The sequence below is a fragment of the Trichechus manatus genome, unplaced genomic scaffold, assembly GCF_000243295.1.
Source record: "Trichechus manatus latirostris isolate Lorelei unplaced genomic scaffold, TriManLat1.0 scaffold00013, whole genome shotgun sequence".
In the NCBI taxonomy this organism is placed as follows: domain Eukaryota; kingdom Metazoa; phylum Chordata; class Mammalia; order Sirenia; family Trichechidae; genus Trichechus; species Trichechus manatus.
In genome coordinates, this window is record NW_004443949.1 from 22,658,364 (window position 1) to 22,677,640 (window position 19,277).

Here is a 19,277-nt window from a genome sequence, read left to right on the forward strand (position 1 = left end):
CATAAACAAAAATCACAGTGGAAGAAAGCAAAAGAAAGGAAGAAAGAGAACGTAGGAGTTGATGGACAAGGAAAGAGGGCAAGAGAAGGAAGGAAGAAGACAGAGAAGGGAAAGGAGAGATTCAAGAAACAGAATGATCAGAACACATTTGCTTCTGAACTTTAATTGGCTCTAAAACTTACCTTAATCAAGAAATTTGAAAATTCTCTAAAAATTAAATGTCTGAAAAAATTACTAGAGAATCTAATAGGATATTCCATCCAAGAATAAGTGAAAACAAATTAAAAATCACTATGAAGCACTGGAGTCCCTGGGTGGCACAAATGGTTAAACACTGGGCTACTAACCAAAATTTTGGCCTTTTAAATCCACGCAGAGGTGCCTCAGAAGAAAGATCTAGCAATCTGCTTCTGAAAGGTCACAGCCATGAAAATCCTATGGAATGCAGTTCTACTCTGGCAAACATGAGGTACCCATGAGTCGGATTAACTCAACAGCAATTGGGGAATTGGAGATGAAGCATTGAGAGTAACTCACAGTAGTCATTTATTTCCTCAAAACTAAACAATATTAAAAATTGTTATTCTACACACATATGGAAACCCTAGTGGCGTAGTGGTTAAGTTCTATGGCTACTAACCAAAAGGCCGGCATTTCTAATCCACCAGGTGCTCCTTTGAAACTCTTTGGGGCAGTTCTACTCTGTCCTATAAGGTCGCTAGGAGTCAGAATCAACTCAATGGCAACAGGTTTTTTTTAATACATATACACATACCTGACCCTCATGATAATGGAAATTTAAGTAATAATAGAAAATGCATTTTTATCAGCTTTAGGGCCCCTCAGGGATAATCATATATATAAGGCTTGCCAGGTTGGCTACAGAAATATTGTCTACACTAATTTTGCCCTATGAATGCAGAATTTGTAAAGGATGGGGATTATGAGGTCAATAAATACATAATCCACATATTTCTAAACATCTGAATATATTACGGTGAAATTAAAGGCTTAGAAAAACTTTTTGTAGTTCTATAATGAGCAAGAAGTACAACGTTTAAAAGAGGTCACCTTCTTATGTTCTCTTAGTCAACTTGCGTAGTAAGATTAACATCAAGGCAACTCTTCAGATAAAATACAAAACTTAGAGTTTAGTGATAGACTTCATGCATTTATCTTCCTCTATCCCAAAATCCCATTTACAAAATAAAAAGTAAAGAAAAAAAAACTGAGGCAACACTTAAAAGCAGAGAGAAAATATTAACAGCTTGAAAACGTCGAGAAATTTTACAAAATATTAAGGATATGAGATTGACATGAAGGGAAAAACAAGAAGTACCAATCTGCAATTGGACCAGACCTGGAAAAGCACCTCCTGGAAATACACAGGCAAAAGAGGGAACTATTTGCAAATGAAAACTGTGTTAGTTAAGTAAGAAGTCCATCTCAAATAATTTTCCAGAACACTGAAGAAAAAAAGTTCATCGTTACAAAGGAAGGTATTAGCAGAAGAGTAGATGAGAAGCAATAATTAACAAATCTTCAGCTTAGTAAAACACATCAAATACAGGAATACAGATCCCTACGCACATCCTAGTGAAACGCTGAATTCCAAGAATAGGGGCTAAACTTTGTATAATTCCAGACAGGAAATACAGATTACCTACTGCCTCAAGGGTCTGCTCCAGATCTGATGATTCACTAGGAGGATTCACAGGACTCAGCACATAGTCATACCCATGGCTACAATGTATTACAGTGAAAGCATACCAAGCATGAGCAGCAAAGGGAAAAGATGTCTGAAGAAACATCCAGAGGAAACAAGGCCCAAATTTCTAAGCGTTCTCTCCCAGTGGAATCACACAGGATGCGCTTAATTCTCCCAGCAATGAACTGTGACAACATGTGTGAAATGTTGTCTACCATGAAATTTCCTTAGAGACTCAGTGCCCAGGGTTTTTACTGGGGACCATCACATTAGGTACTCTCTGCCAGGCACGTACCAAAATTCCAGACTCCCAGAAGGAAAATGGGTGTTCAGCATAAACCATATTGTTCGTGGAATTTAGTCACAGTAAGCCACTCTTATCAGGGAATAGTGGAAATCTTTCTGAAATCCAAGTTTCCAGATGCCAGCCAAGAGCCAAACTAGCAAGGAAGCCATTTTAAGGATAGCAGTCTCAAGCCTGCCCTGCTAACTCTTTCCTATACACCAAACAAAGAAAAACAGACTGACATCACACGTATCTATAAACACTAAAACACTGTTTACAGCATCCTATACCTAGTCAGACCATCTCCATATTTGAACAAAATAAATTATTAATAATGGCCATAGTTAACATTTTAGGAATTATTGTGTGTTAAGCATGAGGCAGTGGTGGTTCAGTGGTACAATTCTCACCTTCCATGCAGGACACCCAGTTCCATTCGTAGCCAACGCACCTCATGTGCAGCCACCACCCATCTGCCAGTGGAGGCCTGTGTGTTGCTATAATGCTGAATAGGTTTCAGCAGAGCTTCTAGACTGAAACAGATTAGGAAGAAAGATGTGGTAATCTACTTATGAACAATCAGCCAATGAGAACTCTATGGATCACAATGGTCAGATTCGCAGCTGATCATGGGGATGGTGCAGGACCAGGCAGCATTTTGTTCTGTCGTGCATGGGGTCGCCATGAGTCAGGGGCCTACTCCTTGTTAGCTAACAACAATACCGTGTTAAACATTTAAATGCAAGGCTTTAAATCATCTAATCCTTTAAAACTCTAAAAGATAGAGATGAGTAAACTAAAGCTTGAGAAGATAAATAACTGGTTCAGGGACACATAGCCAGTAAGATGCAGAGCTATGATTCAAACCTACATGTGTGAGCCCTTTTATGTTTTGAAACCTCTACATGTGCATAGGCACTTGGGAATGGAGTTTTTAATTCTCATGGAATCCAGATTTTAAGGTTGAAATTACCCACCCAAACTATTACCCTGAGATAATCTTTGAACCTTAAACTTTGGGAAAACTGTTTTCATCTTTAAGTCAAATAACTGTTTAGCATAATTAGTAAGAACATTTTGCCTTGGGCATTGTGTTCTTTTAAAGAATTCTCTACATGCAGTTTTGACAACAGAAACTCCAAAGGTCAGACTGGAAGCTATGTTTTAGGGTAAATCAGTAATTATCTGAATTGTTCTTCAAGAAAGTGTTGCATGTCCACGAGTTATTATGTAAACACTGTTCTGGCCCTATTTCCATGACAATGTATAATTACTAGCAATAAACTGGGGGATAAGAATCTTGGACAGATCTTTCTTCTTTGGAACATTTTTGACTCTCTAGTCAGAAATGTACCAATTTGTAAATCGTATATTAAATAAACTTCATTTCTATTATTGGCTTAATATTATTTTTATTTTAACACCACTTAAGATATTTGGAAGGTTATATTCCAAACTACTGCCAACAGACAATTCTTGAAGGAGTAGGGGAAGTTAAAAAGATAAATTAACTTTCGCTATAGCATTGTAAAAGGAGCCCCAACGGCACAGTGATTAAAGTGCTTGGTTGCCAACCAAAAGGTTGGTGGTTCAAACCCACAGTAGCTCCATGGGAGAAAGATATAGCTGTCTGCTTCCAAAAAGATTTACAGCCTTGGAATCCGTATGGGACAGTTCTACTCAGGGTCGCTGTGAATCAGAATCCACTCATAGCATTTTTTTTTTTTAATTGTTTTTCTTTTTAAAAAAGATTTTTTTCCGATACAATATATTTTTTTAACTATTTCCCCATTCTGAAGAAAATAAAACAGTAGTAAAGCTTATTTGCATTATCTTCAGATTACCAAAATAGGGTCAATTTTCCCATCAAGCTAGATGAGCTATAAGGTAAGGGTTTAGCTCTTTTTACTTAGTACAAAGAAGCAAAATGCTGGTTTAACCCCAAAGTTAAAAACAAAAAATTTTTCAATATCTGCAATCAGCAAATTCCACTACAATTTAAAAGTGAGAGTCTGGAAGCACCTAAATTCAACTTCTATTATTTCCTTCTTTCTGACCTTCTATGGTAAGCAGCATGTATGTGGATATAGTAAGTACTTGATCGTTGGTTTCTCTGACAATGACTGCTGAGAACTGGGAAGCCAAAAATGAAGATGTAATTCCTGGCTAAGATGAAAGGCTCCAGCAGTGGGCTTAGCACTATCAGCTAGGCCTTGGTGTTACTTGGGGCTGTCCTGGCATTCACAACTAGGTCTTGATCTTCTCCTTTTGAGCATAAAAAATTTCACAGATCAACATCAGACAAGGCTACTCTGTAGCCATGATGGATCAAGATAAAAACAAGATCACTCCACAATCATGTCTGAACACACACAAAGCATGAACATTGTCCAAACCACAAAACAAGACCAAACTAACTATCCTAATAGGAGTGACAGCGGCTCCTTTACCAGTTACAGCTTTGGCCTCATTCTATTCTTCCCTCCTTCTAGATAAGATTTAATGGACCCAATCATGCAATTATCCTACTTCCTGACAGCATCCAAGTGGAGTATAGCCCCACTTCTTTAGATTCTCTCCAAAATCACCCAACACAAGCCTAAATCCTATAATAAGTCCGTTCTAAAACCCTCTTGCTGAGATACCCCACTGCTCCGGGGGTATACATTCTCCCAATACGATGAGTAATAAACCCAACTTGTTCAACTACAGGTGTGTTCCTGGTAGTCTTTAGTTGGAAAGCATTAACATATTTAATATAAGATAGAGTTAGATATTTTCTGTGATAAATATATAGAGAGTATATTATGAGACCATAATGGAGGAACTTCTACTAAAAACACTAAGTAAAATCTCTAATGTGATATATCATACACTCGAGTTAATATTCTGTATGTCAAAAACAAGTTATTTTTAATTACTCAAAAGAATTTGAATGCATTAATTTCTAAAATACGTAATAATACTAACATAAGCCAAATTTTGATAACTCAGAAGGAATTTGGTGATTATTTAGAGCTCAGGAAAGTTTTTATAATTGTACATATAATTTATTTTATAATATCACATAAAAGAATAAATAACAAAATGCTAGATAGAACAGCTTTTTACCATTAATTGGGGAAAAGATTACATATAAGAGATTCATATGCAGCAAACATAAATTATGTTCTAAATACAATTTAAGTACAGAACATTTATTTGGATTCACTTAGAACAGGAAAGAAGTGAAACATATCAGGGTAAATTTTGAGAAATACCAAAAACAAAAAACAACCCTGGTAGCACAACAATCAGGGCTTGGTCGCTAACCGAAAGGTTGGTAGTTGGAATCCACCCAGCCGTTCCACAGGAGAAAGACCTGGCAACCTGCTCCCTTAAAGATTACAACCTAGAAAATCCTATGGAGCAGTTCTACTCTGTCACATGGGGTTGCTGTGAGTCGAAATCAACTCAACAGAACAACAACAAAAGACAAAAAAAAATACCATATCACAGAAAAAAGCATTGGGAAAATAATCTTAGTACAGGGAAGAGCATCAAGGGAATTTCTCGAAAGAAGACTAACCCCACTGCCATCAAGTCGATTCCAATTCATAGTGACCCTATAGGACAGAGTAGAACTACCCCATAGGGCTTCCAAGCTGTAATCTTTACAGAAGCAGACTGCCACATCTTTCTCCTGTAGAGTGGCTAGTGGGTTCAAACTCCGACCTTTCGGTTATCAGCCAAGCGCTTAACCACTGCACCAACAGGGGTCCCTAAAAAGAAGACTAGATATCCAAAATGTCTAGAAAACAGTCAACCCTAAATAATAGATAAATATTTTCAAAGTAGATAAGGTAGATAAGCTTATTTTACTCTATCAGTGTATCTGTAAATTGAAGAGTAGGCAATCTGATAAGAATTAAAAGGTAGATAATTTTAGAATTGCATAGTAATTACACAGAAATTCAAATGAAAATTTATTCTTTTAAGGACCAGAAGTTATCTAAATTAAAATAAATCTTGCTACTATAATTCACTTTGGATTATAAGTATACTGCACAGAGTAAGTAAAATGAAAACGAAAATTTTCATTTGGCAAATGTTAATTTGTGGTTTGGAATACATGGGGACAAAGAATTAATTGTTCCATAGTCATTAGATTTCTTGGTTTATTTTATTAGAAAAATAACTCTTATTTGTGAAATTTTTCTAGTTTTATGAGAATTGATACTAAAGTATATTTTGTGTCCTAAACATTTGACATAAAAACAAGAAATGGCACCAAAACTAAAATACACTAGTTTCACCATTAATACTGATGCTTCCTGAGAATCTGAAACTGAAAATGTCTTAATTTAAATATTTGGGAGCCCTATTTGATTAAGGATAAAAGGAGAAATAATTAAATTCATAACGCATAAAATTTATGTCATTTTTTTTTCATTATCCCTCAGGAAGAAGAATTTTTGTGTTGTTGTGTGGTTGTAGTAGATGAGCTTTTGTTTTCTTTTTTACCCTTCAACAGTATGCACTGTCATTAATATGTTCCTCAGCCATGACAATTTGTAAAGGATTAGCTTAAAGACAATTAAAAGTAAATGTAAACCCATTTTATCTCACCATTGAATGGTGGCACTAGCCCCACCAAAAAATTAACAGAGGGAGGTCAACAACAACAAATCAGCACTTTATTTTAGTGATTTCAGTATTCTATATATACTTTTAAATTCAGACTTCTTAAACTCTGATACTTTAAAATATTAATGCAATTCTTAAAATTTTAATACAAAACTGTATTTAAAATTTTACTGAATTAAAGAAGCATGTAATACAAAAAGAATAAAAATTATGCAAGAACTTTGAAAAAACTTATGACTAAATATTTTATAAATCCAAACTTTAAAAAAATACATACCACAGAGAAAAATCCTTAAATATCTAAGTCTTATATTTAGCAATTAGAACAAATTTAATGCATTTGCTATAATCAAGTACGCTGAAAGATACAGTCATGAAGGGCATTTCAAAAGTGCATTAGTACAAGAATAGATACAGAGAGAGAGACCAAGGTTCATTGGTGGTTATCAGGGATGGGGAAGGGGAAGGGGGAAGCACTCTCAAGATAATAGACACTTGTTATTTTTGGTGAGGGGAAAGGTAACACTGAATGTGGGTGAAGTACACAAAGTCTGACCAAGGTAAATGATGTCACTAAGAAGTACACAAGAGAAAAGGACATTATTAGTAAAGTATATGACAAATACAATTTTGCAACAACGCCAACAACCAAAAATTATGTGTATGATTACACAAATATATATACAGGTATATATGTATATGGGTATGAATATGTGGGTACACAGGTATGCACAGATAGATTAATCTATAGGCATATGTACATGGGTGTGCGTGCATATATACCCATATATAAAAGAGCCCACACAGGGAACACACACACACAGCTCATTAGTAATCTTCGATATCCTTGTCCCCGACATAACTTTAATCATCAGGGTAAAAAGCTATGAAAATCTTGCCACATTGGCCACTTCAAAGGCATTATTTAGCTAGAAGATGCTACCATTTCTTTCTTTAAACTCTTGGCACCATTAATTACAGTCAGAAAACTTCCAGAAGGACAGAAATGGTGGTGGGGAATTAAAGAGAATGAAAGGGCTCCCCTCCTTTGTGAAGAGAGGCAGGGTTGGTTTTATTTCCCAAGGCCAGGTGATTTCTTCACCGGGATGTATTTTTCTTCTTTCTGTCAGGCATACACCAGAAAATCAATAAATACAAACTGATTTAAAATGAACATTAAAAAGCCTGGCTTCTACTTTTATTTTATTTTATTGTTGCAAAATCTATATGTAACATAAAATTTGCCATCTTAGACATTTTTAAGTATATAATTCTTTGGCATTAATTACATTCACAGATCTTCACCACTATCTACTTCCAAAACATTTTCACTGCCCCATTTAGTTTTAATTAACAACTAGACTAACTCATTGGAAAAATATATTCAAACCATAAATGATATTAGGATTAAAGATGGGAGGCCTTCGGTTTCATCATTTGAGAGCTGCATGCAAGTTCCTTGGAGCACTGGTGGCGTAGTGGTTAAGAGCTCAGCTGCTAACCAAAAGGTCGGCAGTTCAAATCCACCAGTCGCTCCTTGGAAATCCTATGGGGCAGCTCTGTTCTTCCTCCAGGCTGCTATAAGTCGGAACCAACTTGACGGCACCTAACAACAACATGCAAGTTCCTTAAGTGGGCTTCCATTTCCTCATCTGTAAAACAAAAACTCCATCTGCCATTTCTGACAGAGTGGGGTCCTGTGAGAATCAAATGAGAATGCAGAGGAAAGCATACACTCAAAAGCACTAACATCAATAAGAGATATGTGAGTCTGGGACAGTTAAAGCAACATCTGTGCTCATACAAGAGACCTGGTAGTGCAGTGGTTAAGAGCTTGGCTGCTAACCAAAAGGTTTGCAGTTCCAATCTACCAGCCGCTCCTTGGAAACCCTGTGGGGCAGTTCTACTCTGTCCTATGGGGTCACTATCAGTTGGAATTGACTCAACGGCAATGGGTTTGGTTTTGGTTTGGTGCTCATACAGTCCTGCTTCACAGAGTTAAACATTATCTCCTCAGTGGCCTCCACAGGGTAATTGTAAAAACAGTGTAATACTTCAAGAATGTAAAGGTAAATGAGAAAAGTCCAAGAGAAGCTGAAAATACTAATCCTTGTTAAATGATCAGTTTATCAAAATTCCATGAGTAAACTTTTGGCACATTAATTTTGTTCAACACATCAGTAAGGGTGAGTCAAGGTCAAGGATGAGTAACCTTGCAGTTAAACTGTGTCACTTTTTATTGAACATGATAATGGCAAGTAAAAAGATTTTTAATAACAAAAGAAGAAAATTTTAAATGGCAGATAAATAAGAATGAATGAATAAATAAGAATGAAGTTATAAATTACATATATAAAGAATTTGTAATTTATAATAGCAGAAAAACACACCCATTTTCAAAAATTGTTCAACTGTAAAAGAAGGTGTACTATTACACCTCAGTAAAAACGTTAAAATATAAACAAAAATAAAGCACAGAACGAGAACACTTGCTCCAGCTGCAGGTGCACTCTGATCATCATGGTGCTGGCAGTGGCGCTATTTCTGATGTCTTCCCTATTCAATCATTGAGAGGAGGAAGAGAAACTAGAAGCAGGTGGCAGGGGTTGGAAGACATGTCTGGTTACAAGTTCCATTCCTTGGTGTACTTAAACCGTAAATTAGCTACCTTTTCTAGAGTCTGGCCCTTTCCCTTACTTCTGGTATCCACATTTTACTGCATTCCTTCATTGCTCCAGTTGAAACAGCTTTTTACTTGCCCCATTTAATCCTTCAAATCCTATGAAGTAGGTTTTACCACCATTTTGCAATAAGAAAATTGAAGCTCAGAGAAGCATGGTCACTTGCACTTGGTCAGATTTAGCAATTCACGAAGCACTTCAATACATGGAAATTTTATTCTTGGCTTTCTGAAGTCAAGAAGCTACTTTATTCTTCTAAGATTAGTATGTAACAATATTCAGTTTAATACAACTCAACATATTTTTGGCACCTACTATATATACATAGTACCATAGGAAACACAAAGATTAAAAAAACAGGGTTCTTGGCACTTAAAGTGTTTTCACATTAGGATGGAAGACAAAGCTATACAAAGAACCACTATTTTAAGAATTATTCACAACAGCCAAAAGATGGAAACAACCCAAGAGTCCATCAACAGATAAATGGATAAACAAAACGTAGCATAGCCATACAATAGACGATATTATTCATCCATAAAGAGAAATACAGTTCTGATACAGGCTACACCATGAATGAACCTTGAAAATATTATGCTAAGTGAAATAAGGCAGATAAAAAAGGACAAATACTGTATACTCAACTTATGTGAAACATCTAGAATAGGCAAATGAATAAAGAAAAAAGTTTATAAGTATTTATTAGGGGCTGGGGAGAAGCAAATGAACAGGGGGCTATTGCTTAAGGGGTACTGAGTTTCTGTTTAGGGTGATAAAAAATTTTTGGAAATGGGACTAGTGAAGGCTATACAACACAGTGAATGTAATTAATGTCACTGAATTTGTACACTAAACCAAAAAAAAAAAAAAAACCAAACCCATTGCCATCGAGTCAATTCCAACTCATAGTGACCCTACTGGACAGAGAGAAGTGCCCCATAGGGTTTCCAAGGAGTGGCTGGTGGATTACAACTGTCAACCTTTCGGTTAGCAGCTGTAGCACTTAACCACTGCACCACTGAGGCTTCGAATTATACACTAAAAGTGGTTAAAATGGCAAAAATTTTGTTATATACATTTTACCACATAAAAGACATTTACCCAAAATTAAAGCATAGAGTAGAACAGTGTAAAAAAGAGAATCTTTTGAAGCATTCCTATAAAGATAGGAACAAGTTAAAGATTTCACATAGTGCTGGAAATCCTGGCCAATGTAATAAGACAAGAAAAAGATATGCAACTGAAAGAAAAGAGCTAAAACTGTCATAATTTGGAGATGACTCCATCATCTATAGAGAAAAATCAATCAACACTAAAAACTAATGAGAGGTGAGCCATGTCCCAGATAAAAGACAAACTCTTCAACAGCACATTTTATACTAACCAACTAGAAGATATAATTGAAAACGAGATACCATTGAGAGCAGCAGCAAAAACTATGAAGTTCTAGATTTAACTTGATAAATGAGAACTTTACCCATAATTTTAAAAACATGTTAAAGGAATGTTAAAGAAGTCTTTAAATTTTAAAATATACTCACCCAACAAGGCTAACTTTAATCCAAAAAACACAAAATAATAAATGCTGGAGAAGTTGTGGAGTGACTGGAACACTTATGCACTGTTGGTGGGAATGTAAAATGGTACAACCACTTTGGAAATCAATTTGGCACTTCCTTAAAAAGCTAGAAATAGAAGTACCATACGATCCAGCAATCCCGCTCCTTGGAATATATCCTAGAGAAATAAAAGCCATCACACAAATAGATATATGCACATCCATGTTCATTGCAGCACGGTTCACGATAGCAAAAAGATGGAAACAACCTAGGTGCCCAACAATGGATGAATGGATAAACAAATTATGGTATATTCACACAACGGAATACTATGCAACGATAAAGAACAACAATGAATCCGTGAAACATCTTATAACATGGAGGAATCTGGAAGGCATTATGCTGAGTGAATTCAGTCAGTTGCAAAAGGACAAATATTGTGTAAGACCACTATTATAAGAACTCAAGAAAAGATTTAAACACAGAAGAAAACATTCTATGATGGTTACAAGGGTGGGGAGGGAGAAAGAGGGGTATTCACTACCTAGATAGTAGACAAGAATTATCTTAGGTGAAGGGAGGGACAATGCACAATACAGGGGAAGTCAGCACAACTGGACTAAACCAAAAGCTAAGAAGTTTCCTGAATACAATCAAACACTTCAAGGGACACAGTAGCAGGGGCGGGGGTCTGGGGACCATGGTTTCAAAGGACGTCTAGGTCAACTGGCATAACAAAATTTATTAAGAAAATGTTCTGCATTCTACTTTGGTGAGTGGCGTCTGGGGTCTTAAAAGCTAGCGAGCAGCCATCTAAGATGCATCAATTGGTCCCAAACCACCAGGAGTAAAGGAGAATGAAGAACACCATAGACACAAGGAAGGTATTAGCCCAAGAGACAAAAAGGGCCACATAAACCAGAGACTGCATCAGCCTGAGACCAGAAAACTAGATGGTGCCCAGCTACCACCAATGACCATCCTGACAGGGAACAAAACAGAAAGCCCCTGCTGGAGCAGGAGACAAGTGGGGTGCAGAACTCAAATTCTAGTAAAAATGGTTTGATTGAGACTAGAGGGACTCCAGAAGACATGGCCCCCAGACTCTCTGTTAAGCCAAAACTAAAACCAGTCCCAAGGCCAACTCTTCAGACATGGGCTATGGGTCATAAAATGATACTTGTGAAGACTGTGCTTCTTACAACTGGACTAAACCAAAGCTAAGAAGTATCCTGAATACAACCAAACACTTCAAGAGACAAGGAAGCAGGGGTGGAGGTCTGGGGACCATGATTTCAGGGGACATCTAGGTCAACTGGCATAACAAAGTTTATTAAGAAAATGTTCTGCATCTTACTTTCATGAGCAGCATCTGGGGTCTTAAAAGCTAGCGAGCAGCCATCTAAGATGCATCAATTGGTCCCAACCCACCTGGAGTAGAGGAGAATGAAGAACACCAAAGTCACAAGGAAAGCATTAGCCCAAGAGACAGAAGGGGCCACATAAACCAGAGACCACAACAGCCTGAGACAGAACCACATGGTACCCGGGTCCACCAATGACCGCCTTGACAGAGAACACAACAGAGAGTCCCTGTTGGAGCAGAAGAAAAGTGGGGTGCAGAACTCAAATTCTAGTAAAACAACCAGACTTAATGGTCTGGAAGAACCCCAGAAAGCACGGCCCCTGGACTCTCTGTCAACCCAGCACTAAAACCATTCCCGAGGCCAACTCTTCAGTCAAAGATTAGACTGGACTATGGGACATAAAATGATACTCGTGAAGAGTGTGCTTCTTAGCTCAAGTAGATACATGAGACTAAATGGGCAGCTCCTGTCCAGAGGTGAGACAAGAAGGCAGAGAGGGTCAGGAGCTGACTGAATGGACACGAGAAATCCAGAGTGGAAAGGAAGAGTGTGCTGTCACAGTATAGTGAGAGCTACTAGGGTCACATAAAAATGTATGCATAAATTTTTGTATGGGAGACTAACTTGAATTGTAAACTTTCACTTAAAGCACAATAAAAGAAAAAAAAGGAAAAAAAAATTTTCTGTATTGTTCTACAAATTTAAGCAATTTCAATCAAATAGTAGCTGGATTGTTTGAAGAACTCCACAAACTAATTCTAAAGTTTATATGGAAGAATAGAAGTACAAATACAAAAAAGTACAAAAATAGCTAAATTAATTTTGAAAAACTACAGACAGGAAAGATTTATACTACATGATGTTTGACATACCTCAAAAGCAGTAAAAAAAACACAGCAGCACTGGTGTAGCTATAGACAAACAGACATATAACAGAGATCTCAAAAACAGACTTGTGTATATATGGACCTTGAAATATGCTCAAGGAAGTAGCAAGGAGGGAGGGAATAGATTATTCAGTACATCCACTCCTCACTTATCAACATGGTTAGGTTCCAAAGATCAGATCGTTATGTGAAAATCGGTGTTATGCGAAAATGGAGGATTTTGGGTTTTCTGTTTTCAGACCATCCATTTGCCTGATTTTTTTTTATTTAGAAAATATGATCATAGTAATAATTACAGCTAAGATTTATGAGTCCAGTTATGGATTATTCCTCTGTGGAGAAGGAGGCTTGGAGCAGACAAAGCTGGATAAAGCTGGGCTGTGTAACTGGAGGGCCCAGGGCTCAACCACTTCACCTTCCTCCTATGCCGAGTGAGAGATTCCCTCATGGAGCTGCCTCCAGGGCTCCACTCCCATCCCTGCAAGCCCTGCATTCACGGTCTGGAGCCTACTTTGACCTCAGGGTCTGGCGAGTCACCAAGGCTCAGGGATTCCTGTGAGGGTGCTGGGAGGCAGAGGTTTCTGCCCCAGTTCAGCTCACTTTGGTATGTCTTTAAACTCGCAAGCATTGCTTCTGAACACCCTCTCTGATGCCTAGAGGAGGGAGCTGAGGGTGTGGGACAGTGCGGCCCTGTTTCGCAGAGGCCGCCCAGAAACCCTCCTCAAGGGAGGGGATGCTCTGCAGCTGTTGCCGCCATGCCCACTGCCGCATTAATGCATAAAACAGTCAGATTATTTTTTATTGCCATAAATATGAAATGTCAGATAACGAGATAGGAAGTTAGGAGTAGGTGTATATGATTCTAGGGAAACTGGAAAAAAAATGCTGGCAAAGGTTGACTACTACCTCATACCATGTAAAAATATAAAATTCAAACAGATTAATTACCCAAATATGAATGTAAAATTATAAAAGTATCAGAAGAATATGTAGAAGAATATCTTCACAGTTTAAGAAGCCACAAAATTCTTAATCGTGAAACAAAAATGAATGAATATGACATCAAAGTAAAGGATTTCTTTTCAAGGAAGGATCCCATAGAACAAAGTAATAGATAAGTGAAAGATTTAGAGAAGATACAGAACATCTAAATATAACAAGGGATTATATCTAAAATATACAAACAACTTCTACATATTAATAAGAGATGAAAGGAAATCCAGTAACCAAGAGAAAATGACCATTTAATGAAGAGGAAGCCCAAATGGCTAACAGCTATATAAAGAGATGCTCAACCTTACCTGTAATCAGATAAATGCATATTAAAACAACATGAGATAGTACTTGAGGAATACTGTGTCATTATTAAGGAGAATCTGATTCACTGTGAGCATTGGTATTCTCTCTTTCCCTCTTCTACTCAGTAGGGATCTGACCATAAAATCTCAGAGTTCTTGTTTTGTTTGAAGACTGTAATCCAGGATTTTCAGAACTATGCTTCAAGAGTTTCTTTGTTGGATCATTAAACAGACTGCTGGTTTCGGCAGCACATATGCGCACACGTGCACAGACACGCACACACACACACACACACATCACTTTATACCCATCAGATGAGCAAAATTACCGAGTCAGATAATATCATTGATAATGAGTATATGAGGAAACAGAAACTCTCATTCAGTGCTATCAAGTATGTAGCTGTGGTAGCCATCTTAGAGGGTAATGTGGCAAGTAGTTATTGATGAAAATAAATGTGTGTATATCCCATGGTCCAGAAATCTCACCCCTGGGTATAGACCATTGCAAAGGTTGACAAATCTGAGCATTTTACAACAGCACTGTTTTGCACACATGGTTAAATCTTAAAAAACAAAATTCAATGAAAAAATAAATACAATTGGGTCTAAAATCTGTAAATTTGTAACACATACATACACATCACACACACACACAAATCTATGTATTTTACAAGAACACAAAATCTATAAACTGGAGAAGCAGGGCCAAGCTGGTGGAGTTTTCAGACAATTTCTGTGGTCCCTATTACAACAAAGACCCGAAAAAACAAGTGAATCAATTACATGTGACAATCTATGAGCCTTGAACATCAAAGGCAAAGTTGAAAAATCAGACTGAGTGGCAGGGGGAGGGAGAGACGGTTCAAAAGCAGCAAGGAGTTGCCAGACCTGACCCAATGGGAACCAGCACCCTGCAGGCCAGATCAACTGGCATGCACGGTGAGGCAAGCGGTGGTGCTCAGAATGCATTTTCCACATCAGGAGAGATCAAGCAGCAAAGAGTATACTCAAGCCTCCAGAACCAGTGAAAAGTGGCACTCAATAAGCAAAAGATAAGTGAGTACCTTTGTCTAACCCACCACATGGATCAAAAAACACCCAGTTTGGGAATAACCTCTCTCCTATTTACCCACCCCCTCCCCACTCTGCACTGGGTCCCGGCTCAGCTTCAGCAATTGCCGCGTCCCTGGGACCGGAAATAGGACTCATCACACACCCTGAGCCACTCTCCCAGGCGTGGAGAGGGAACAAATTAACAACCAGGGAAAAAAGAATCCGCCAGTTCCCGTAAGCTGGGAACTCTGGGCAGGCACAGCTCCTTTGCCTACGCACAGGCATAAGGGGTCCACGGACTCTGAATGCCATTCCCATCTCCACAGACCTGTGTGCACCCATTTCAACAGCATAGGCCCTCATTCAGCACAATACAAAAGGATATACACCTGAAGCCTAACTTCAACTGTATCAGCTATATGGTAGAATGGCAGGTTCATGACACTTGACACTGCTCTTCCATTAAGCAGGGTCATCACCTACCCACAACAGGGGCCTGAGGACTAGTGGTTCCACCTGTGTCATCTAGCCACCTGCAACAGAGGTCCAAGAATAAGTAATGCCTCCAAGTCCTTACAGCCAACAGAACTGGGTGCCCACAGTCCGACTGCAAAACCCACCCACCTACATACTCTAGGGAACACAGACATGCTTTCCTCCTAGACACTCAGAAGCAGCCGTCAGCCCCATGCCTTGCTCAGCGTGTGACCACCTACTGCAGCCAGATACCTGTGCCTACTCCAATCACCCCTGCCCATATAGGACTGTAGGTAAGAGTCTGCACCACACACTTGGTGACTGACTTCCTGGACACTTCAGCTGAATCCAAACAAGGAAAGTAAACAGACTCCTAGGCTCATATATCTAGTAACAGTTCTAGCCATCTGGAGAATGACATGAGAGCTTCAAACTAGCTCACATGACCAGCCTATCTGGGCATATCAAAATAAAACAAAACAAGAAGCTGGGATACAGTAAGCAAACATAAAATAAATAAACATAATAACTTACTGATGCTTCAGAGACAACAGTCAATATCAAATCACAAAAAGAGGCAAACCATGATGGCTTCAGCAAGCCATCAAAACAAAGAATCAAGAAACCTTCCAGAGGAAGAGAACTTCTTAGAATTACCAGAGGTAGAATTGGAAAGATTTATATGCAGATTTCTTCAAGAGATCAGGAAGGATATCAGGCAAAATGCAGAAAAAGCCAAGAAACACACAGACAAAGCAACAGAGGAACTTAAGAAGATTATACAAGAGCATAATGACAAATTTGACAGGCTGCAAGAATCCACAGAGAGACAGCAAACAGAAATCCAGAAGACTAACAATGAAACTTCAGAATTAGACAACTCAATAGAAAGTTGTAGGAGCAGAATTGAGGCAATGGAAGTCAGAATTAGTGAGATTGAAAATAAAGCACTTGACACCAACTTATTTGAGGAAAGATCAGGTAAAAGATCTTTAAAAAATGAAGAAACGCTAAGAATTATGTGGGACTCTATCAAGAGGAATAACCTTCGAGTGATTGGAGTACCAGAACGGGGGGGATAACAGAAAATACAGAGAGAATTGTTGAAGATTTGTTGGCAGAAAATTTCCCGGATGTCGTGAAAGATGACAAGATAGCTATCAAAGATACTCATCGAACCCCACATAAAGTAGATCCCAAAAGAAAGTCACCAAGACGTATTATAATCAAACTTTCAAAAACCAAAGATAAAAAGAGAATTTTAAGAGCGGCTAGGGATAAATGAAAAGTCATCTACAAAGGAGCAGACACCATGCAGGCAAGAAGGCAATGGGATGATATATATAAAGCTTCAAAGGAAAAAAATTGCCAGCCAAGAATTATATATCCAGCAAAACTGTCTCTCAAATATGATTGCAAAATTAGGGCATTTCCATATAAACATAATTTTAGGGAATTTGCAAAAACCAAACCAAAATTACAAGAAATACTAAAGGGAGTCCTTCGGTTAGAAAATCAGTAACATCAGATGACAATGCAAGACTAGAACACAGGAAAGAACAACCAGATATGAACCCAGATAGGGAAGTCACAAACATAAAGCTAAAATACTGTAAACAGGGAAGCAGAGGCATCAATATGTAAAAGATGACAACATTAAGAGAAAAAAGAAGGACTAAAATAATGTAGTAATAGATCTTTCATATGGAGAGGAAGTCAAGGCAATATAAAGAAATAGAAGATTGGTTTAAACTTAGAAAAACAGACGTAAATATCAAGGCAACCACAAAGGAAACTGACAATCCTACACATCAAAATAAAAAACAAGAAAAACATAAAGACTCAGCAAATACAAAATCAACAACGATGAAAAAGATGAAAATACTTAAAGAAAAATGACTAAGCACAGAAAATTAAGTGGAACAAAGAAACTGTCAACAACACATGAAAAAAGACATCAAAATGACAGCATTAAACTCATACCTATCAATAATTATACTGAATGTAAATAGACTAAATGCACCAATAAAGTGGCAGAATGGATTAAAAAAAACACGATCCATCTACATGTTGCCTACAAGAGACACACCTTAGACTTAAAGACACAAACAAACTAAAACTCAAAGGATGGAAAAAATACATCAAGCAAACAAAAATCAAAAAAGAGCAGGAATGGCAATATTAATCTCTGATAAAACAGACTTTAAGGCAAAATCCACCACAAAGGATAAGGAAGGACACTATATAATGATTAAGGGGTCAATACACCAGGAGGACATAACCATAATAAATATTTACACATCCAACAACAGGGCTCCAAAATACATACAACTAATAGCAGTGAAAAGAGAGATAGACAGCTCCACAATAATAGTAGGAGACATCAACACACCACTTTCGGTGAAGGACAAAACATCCAGAAAGCAGCTTAATAAAGACACAGAAAATCTAAATGCCACAATCCACTAACTTGATCTCATAGACATACACAGAACATTCCACCCAACAGCAACCAAGTATACTTTCTTTTCCAATGTACATGGAACATTCTCCAGAATAGACCACATATCAGGCCATAAAGCAGCCTTAACAGAATCCAAAGCAATGATATCTTACAAAGAATCTTTTCTGACCATAAAGCCATAAAAGTAGAAATCAGTAACAGAAAAAGCAAGGGAAAAAAATCAAACACATGAAAACTGAACACCTTGCTCAAAAACTACTTGGTTATAGAAGAAATTAAGGAAACAGAATAAAGAAATTCACAGAATCAAATGAGAATGAAACACACCCTACCAGAACCTTTGGAACACAGCAACAGCAGCGCTCAGAGGTCAATTTACAGCCATAAATGCACTCATCCAAAAAGAAGAAAGGGCCAAAATCAAAACATTAACTTTACAACTCGAATAAACAGAAAGAGAGCAGCAAAAGGAGCCCTCGGGCACCAGAAGAAACGAAATAATAAAAATTAGAGGAGAATTGAATAGAAAATAGAAAAAAAATTGAAAGAGTTAACAAGACCAAAAGCTGGTTCTTTAAAAAGATCAACAAAATCGAGTAACCACTGGCCAAACTGACAAAAGATAAACAGGAGAGAAAGGAAATAACCTTACTAAGAAATGAGATGGGTGACACAACAGACCCAACAGAAATAAAGAGAATCATAATCACCGTTCAGCCAGGGATTGGACAGCCTCATAAAACAAAACAGGACTAATGAGGCACAGCATTCCCCCGTCCAGGGACAAGGACTAGAAGGCAGGAGGGGACAGGAAAGCTGGTGATAGGGAACCCAAGGTTGAGAAGGGACAGTGTTGACATGTCGTGGG